We start from the raw sequence: 6,941 nt of genomic DNA, 5'->3' as shown, positions 1-6,941 counted from the left end.
GGTTTAAATTTTGAGTTGAAGTAACTGTAGAAGCAAAAAAGGAGAAATACAGGAAAGCTGAGCAACTGCAATCAGCAGGGAAGCTTCCTTTCCTATAATATTTTCTCTTCTAAAGAGAAAACAGCCACAAAAATGTAAGAAAATATTATGTCTTAACCTTTTTAATGACCAGAACATTCTTCAGTGATGAGTCATGTTTCTGAGAAAATCTGAATTAAGATATGACAAAACTTTGATGCAATTTATGGAATTGGTGGAAAACGGTGAAGTAGGACTAGTCACTGTTGGACAACAGATTTCTTGATTGAAAAAATATATTAACTCAGTAATGGATTTATGGAAATTTCTGCATATCCTGTTGAAAGAGATAGAGATTTTGGCCCTGATACAGAGAAAGGGAAAAAAAAAAAAAGAAAATATCAGTTAAACCTTATTTATAATAAACTCTAAAAATGTAAGCTTGAGGTAAACCAAAGTGACTAATCTAAGCTCGTTCTGCAGGGTGCCTGTCCAGTGAACAGAGAGAGAGGCACCTTGAGAGGGCAGTTTGTGCCTTTCTTTTCACTGCTTGTTCAAACACAAGGAAGAGTTTCTTTGGACTGATCCAGGAGCGTGGGCAATAGTCCTCATGCAGCCTCATGGGCAGTCATGCACTTGAGCTCAGCTGGCTTCACTCTGTCCTTCCTTTCAATTCAGTTGTACCACACTGATTATTTAAATAAATGTTTTCTGAAAATTCTTCTTTTCTTGTAGTAGCATCTGCACAAGATTTCTAATGGATTCTGGAAAAGCGAACTCTCCTCCCCATGCCTTTAACTGACTAAACATGCTACTGTCTTCAGTGCCAGTTCAGATTCTTTCCCAAAACAAAAAATAACCCCCCAAAAACTTCTAACTCAGCATTGTCTAAACATTTATTCTTTGCCTCACTGAGTCAAAATCTCCATACAGGAGGACATTGTGCCCCGGTGTGCTCCCACACAGCTGCAGCAGTCAGAGCAGATTAACTGCACTCTTCAGCCCACCAGATCTATTGTTAGTAAAGTGGAAGAAACAACCTCTCTTTGCTGATGAGCAAAAAGCTTCTATCTGTTGCACAAAGAAGAAAGGTTGTTTTTTTTTCCCAGATGCATCTTGAACTCACACGAATTCACATGTCTCAGTGGGAAGTAGGCGCGCAGATAAAGCAAGGGAAGTGCAGTGGCTGCTGAATGAGGTGGGTTGTTAAATGCCAGGGATCCAGCATCAGCTTTTTTTGTAGCTTTGTGTGGCTGTTATGCAACTTCAGGATGATTCTTCTACCTGAAAGTGATAAAGTGCTTCTTAGATTGTGTCAATGGGTTAAATAAAGGATAACACAGAAAAATAAGTCTTTTATCAGAGAAAAAATATTCTACCTAGAAGTAAGTTTTCTTGCTGATATTTCTTTCCTGAAATCTTTATTTGACTTGTAATGAAGGATTTACTAAAAAGAAATCAGCTGTGGTGCACAGTGGCTGACCAGCAGGGTTCTCCCTGAGATCCAGAGCTGATGTGACTAAGATTATAAGTAGAATGAGAACTTGGTATATTTGTGCTGTTACCTTCTAAGAGTATTTCAGGTGAGAGAAAACAGTGCAGTGCCTGTTGGCATGTAGGTGTGAATAAGGAGTAGGATGGAGAAAAACAAAACTTTAAATTTTGTATCTGTGCGCTTTAAGTAGATGTGTTATCTCCAAGGGACTGTTTCTGCTGTTATTTTGATTTGTATTTGATATGCTAATTAGCACTGAGGATGTTTTCATTCATTAAGTCTTTTCACCATGAGAAGCTTAATTGATTTAAAGTACCCAGGTGAAAATCAAAGTTTGTTCTGCTTAATTTCTAGGATCGATAGATACTAAATAATAAATACCTTGTATTCCTCTCCTTTCCTATATTAGTCTACAACTCTGTTCTGCAGGTGAGGGATACAGCTAGCATATATCTCCTCACAATTATGTGGAAAGACTGCAGAAAACGGACATATTCTTAAAAGCAGGATTCTGCACTTACTTGTTATAGAACAACCTAGTCAGGGCTAAGAAATAAATGATGTCACTTAGTTGTTTGCAGCAGCATTTTCCATGTATTGCCATACTCAGGTAAGACTGTTCCTTGGGGACAGGTATACCCTGTTTTATCAGTAGCAGACATGTGAGAATACCTTGTCCCTCAAGCCAAACTATCAGGCAAGAAAACCATCTGGCAATTCAGGGAGGAGCATAGAAAAGGAAGAGGACTGTAGAAAAGATAAAGTAAGAGAAAATACTTTATTTCTTCAAGGCATATTATCTCGACCTGGGAAAGTGATGCCTTTGTCTATATAAAGACAATTGCAACATGAAATTTCCTGCTTGTGAGCATTTATCTTTACCTTTGGGGACCACTTTAGGAAGCAAGAGATTTATGGCAGCTGCAGAGCTTCTATTTCTGTCCCTCTGGCTTGGGGAACCATACCTTTCCACACAGATTTTACAGCACCTTTACAAGGCTTGATCTTTGAAATAAGAAGCCAAATTTCTTAAGCTATCTAAAAGTGTGTCTCTGTTTCCTATGTGCAGTTCTTGAACTCTGTTTCTCAGTCCTTCAGTAGAGATGGCCAACATCTGCTGCTGCCTGCTCCTGTTTCACCTGCTACCTTTTCAGCCAGCTATTAGTCACTTCTCACTCTGCTGTCCCAGAACAGGATTACAGAAGTACCTTTTGGAATGAGGTATCTTCACTGATCAAGGAGAGGCTCTCAGTACATCGGTGCAGTCACCACTCAGAGTTACAGAAGTGCTGTGATGGATTATTCATCCTGAAACATGGGAAAGCTACCATATCATCTCCAGGGACCACCTTTCCTGAAGTGACAAAGGCCTTTTAGCAGACCCTCATTTTGGGCTGGCAGCCACTGATCTGTGCTACAATCCCACTGAGAGCCATCTTTTCCCTGTGTGCAATCTCTCACAAAATAACATATGCAAAGAACACAACCTGGCTGTTGGATTCCAGCTGTCTCTCAGCCGCCTCTGCAACACCTTTCCAGCTTTCAGACTACCATGGCACTTTGTAAAGTGGGTTTTTATTATGCAGACCTTGCATTCACTGGAAACTAGGATGAACCTACAACCTTAGAGCAAAGGGCAGCTTGTCCTCTTTACCAGGACCCTGAGTTGCATCCAAAGTAAGAAGTGAAAGTGGGGGAAAAGCACCATCCACCCTGGGCATTTTTGCTGGTCAGCTCTTTGGCTTCTGCTGAAGGAAACACAGCTTGCTGCCACTCGTTAATACAGTGGCAACAGTTTATTGCTGTGGGAGTGCCCGAAAAATGCTTCCTGTCTCCCGTGGCAACCTTGAGCTTGCATGGAACAAATTGTGAGCAAATCCTGCTGTACTTATTCACGCTCTTTGTGATTTACCACTCATGCCTGCTGCAAAACCAACAGCAAGAAACAACAGCGGAGCGCACGGGCTCTGACTGATGCACGTTTTTATCTCCACAGTTGTTATTCTCGTTTCCTGTTCCTAACAGTTGACTTTGTGTGCTGATATCATGTATAAATCTCTAGTTCCATTCAAGGGTGGAAATTGTAGAGCAAGCGCTAACTGGAAAAGAATTGGTGACTCATAAGCCTAAACATCCTTCATATTTAGTAGGAATAAATATTGATGCTAGAGAGATTTAAATTTAATAATGGTTAAAAATTGCAGTATGTTGATGGGGAAGTCAGTTCCTTGTGCACCCGTGACTCCTATTGACTTTGGAGGTAGTTGCAGGGGTGCAGCAGAGGTTGGTTTTAGCATTTCTGAATTGTATTCTGTACTCCCACGGATTTCCGGGCAAGGGAAAAATGGGGAAGAGAATTGCCTTTGGAATTTTCATTTCATTCTTTAGGAGCAACTAACAAAGGGAAATATTTTGCCATGATTATACACTTTCCTTTTCATGAAATTAAGATAGCCAGAGTGACATAATTTTCCACTGATTTCAATCAACAAAATTTTTTTACCATATAAAAAGAAGAAAGGGTAGATCACTAGACATTGGTCAGTAGTATGCTGGATCAAATTCCACACATGCGTACATGCATCCTGACCAAAAACTATGCACTTTATCAGTGGGAGGCATTATTATTTGCCCTTTTTTGTGAAGAACAAGCCTAGGTTGCTGGAGGACAACCAAAGACTAGTGCAGCTCCCCAGTTCATCTGGGATCCTGTTTCCGCACTCATGCCTGTCCCTGTTGTGATGCAATCTGGCAGCTCTCACATGTCCTTGCAACAAGGATGTACCACTTTAAGCCTTTTTCAAGAAAGGAAGGAAAACCTCAAATGATGAACTCAGACTTGCAAAGGAAGATGGAAAATATAATTTTCAAATGCCTGATTTTTTTTATAAATTGCAAAGGTGTTTGTGCTTTTCTAAAGGAAGTCCTTCAAATCCCTGTTGTTCAAACCATGGTGTCCAGTTCTTAGGGGGGAAAGGTCCCAGAAGCTGTATAACTTATGCTTAAAAATTGTGACAAATGCATCCAATTTGAAGTAGCCATTGGGAGAAAACTCATTAAGAATGAGTAGAGTATTTCTAAAATCATCAGCTAGGGGATGCAGTTTGGCCTTGATTTAACTGGTGAATTTAAGAATATGGAGAAATTTTATAAACTCATGCACTAAAAAGAGATGTGCCAAAGCCAAAGGAGTACTTGCAGGAGGGCTCACCAGAGGAGCAGTAGGCAGTGAGCTTATTTGCAAAGCTGGACAGCTTTTGCTCCCAGTCCTGTGTCCTATCGCTACCAAATGTGTTTTGTCTCATCCTTAAATCTTTCAGCAAAGAATTTAGCTGCTTCTAGCATTGATTTGAAATGAGTTCTAATGTAATATAAAAAATAATAAAAGTCATAATAGTTGCCATTTAACTTTCCTCTTCTTATTAGACACCAACAAAACCCTACCATTCTTCCCTAAATCCTATGTAAACAATCCAGTGCAGCCTTGAAACATAAACATCCACTGACAGATGAAGCACATTTCATTAGCCATTTCCTATATGATAAATATCCTGGTGTTATTAATGTCCTGCTAAGTAAACATTGGCAGTGTTTAAATGAATACTTTAAAAAAAAAAATCATTAGACGGTACTATATTAACATGAATGTCAATACAGTTCTCTGTTACTGTGGTCAAAATCATCCTGAGATGAATACACATGCTGAATTTTTTCCTCACTTTTATATCAGTTTTCACATTACTGTGTCCACCTAAGTATTTTTTGATATTCGAAGTAGGAAGCAAAGACATGAATCTTCTTTTTGCTTAGTTTTTCAACTAAGTACAATCCCTGCAACAGATTATACATCTTGCCTGCCCTGAGTAGCATAAAGTTTATGTAAGACAGAGAAACAGTATTGGCAAATCCCAAAAAAAAGTAATGAATTTTAAAAAATGTTATTAATGATTTTTACCTTGGATACCATTATTTATACAATCCTACCATATTAAGCCTCTCTAAATCCCTGAAGTCAGACTAGCCTCACTTCAACATATACTTATGTCTCCTGCCTGGAAAGGCTTTCCTAGAGAGCCCCTTATTATTTTTGCCATCATTTACATGATGGAGCGTGTCCAGAGAAGGATGATAAAGCTGATGAAGGATCTAGAGCAGAAATCTTGAGCGGCTGAGGGAGCTGGGGGTGTTTAACCTCGAGAAAAGGAGGCTCAGGGGGAACTTCATTTCTCTCTACAACTGTAAAGAGGGTGTAGCCAGATGGGGGTCAACCTCTTCTAAGCAACAAGTGATAGGACAGGAGGAAACAGCCTCAAGTTGCATCTGGGGAGGTTTGGGCTGGATATTAGGAAAAATTTTTTCACTGAAAGGTTTATCAAGCATTGGAGCATTCTGCCCAGGGAAGTGATTGAGTCACTATCCTTGGAAGTGTTCAAAAGTCATATAGGTGTGGCACTTGGGGGCATGGTTTAGTGGTGGATGTGGCAGTGCTGGGTTAATGGTTGGACCCGAGGACCTCAGACGTATTTTCCAACCTTAATGATTGTATGATTCTCTGATTCTGTGTGATTTACCCATCCCTAGATATTTCACAGAAAGAGAACTTACATTGTGTCTTGATGGGGGTGAGTTACAAAACTTGTGAGTCCAGTGGAGCGGTGGGTGGAGCACTACAGGGAGAGCAGAGAGGCACGAGCAGCAAGTGATGCTGAGTGTGCAACCCCACAGGTCCTCTGGCCAGGTTGTCTGGCGTCTCCTCTTTCTCCAGCCCCCACAGGACTCGTAGATCTTTGCTACATCCCATGGGGCTGTAAGGATAAAGCCACTGTGAGTGTCTCAAATGCTGTGAAGGTACACAACCAAGTCCACAGAGCACTCCTTGAACCCTTCTTCAGTTTACTCTGGCAAATGTGTCTCATATTTGTTAGGCTCCGTCTGATATCTATGTTGGTTAGCTTTGGTTTTTTTAAAACACATAGTCGTATTTAGAGTTTTTGGATATCTAGAGCTAATTTAGATTAGCTCTCGAGATCAGAACCTACAGAGGTACAGGCAGTCCTGGATGGCAATATGACAGAAAAATGCAGGAGGCTTTCAGGGTCTTTCCTGCAGAGACTTTCAGAGAAATGCCACTGAAAAAAACAAAATTACTTCACATCAACTCAACTCCATTGAGCAACACCAAGATGAGTTGTCTGAAAGCGGAACCTCATCTGGAAACTGCAGTTTGCAGAAAAATCTGTTTCACAGATGCTTTTGCTGAGCTATGAAACAATTCCATTAGCCATCATTTCTAGTAAAAGCTCAGTTTACCTCCATGAAAGGAGCAAAAATTTTGCTCCTTACATTGACAGGAGATAACTGGGATCTCTAAGAACTTCAGAGGTTTGCAACAGATGAATTATCTTGGCATTAGCCACAGTGGTTACCA

At 40.3% G+C, this 6,941-nt stretch overlaps 1 long non-coding RNA gene across 1 annotated transcript; it reads left to right on the top strand.

The window, feature by feature from the left end:
• The first annotated feature begins 1,138 nt into the window (after window positions 1-1,138).
• LOC125317235 lies at window positions 1,139-4,916 on the top strand. The gene is made up of 2 exons (XR_007199983.1): window positions 1,139-1,216; window positions 2,583-4,916. It is a non-coding gene; the product is annotated as an uncharacterized LOC125317235 (long non-coding RNA).
• The last annotated feature ends 2,025 nt before the right edge of the window (window positions 4,917-6,941 follow it).

The sequence above is a fragment of the Corvus hawaiiensis genome, chromosome 26 (genome assembly GCF_020740725.1).
Source record: "Corvus hawaiiensis isolate bCorHaw1 chromosome 26, bCorHaw1.pri.cur, whole genome shotgun sequence".
Taxonomy (NCBI): domain Eukaryota; kingdom Metazoa; phylum Chordata; class Aves; order Passeriformes; family Corvidae; genus Corvus; species Corvus hawaiiensis.
This window is presented reverse-complemented; position numbering and strand designations above follow the sequence as displayed.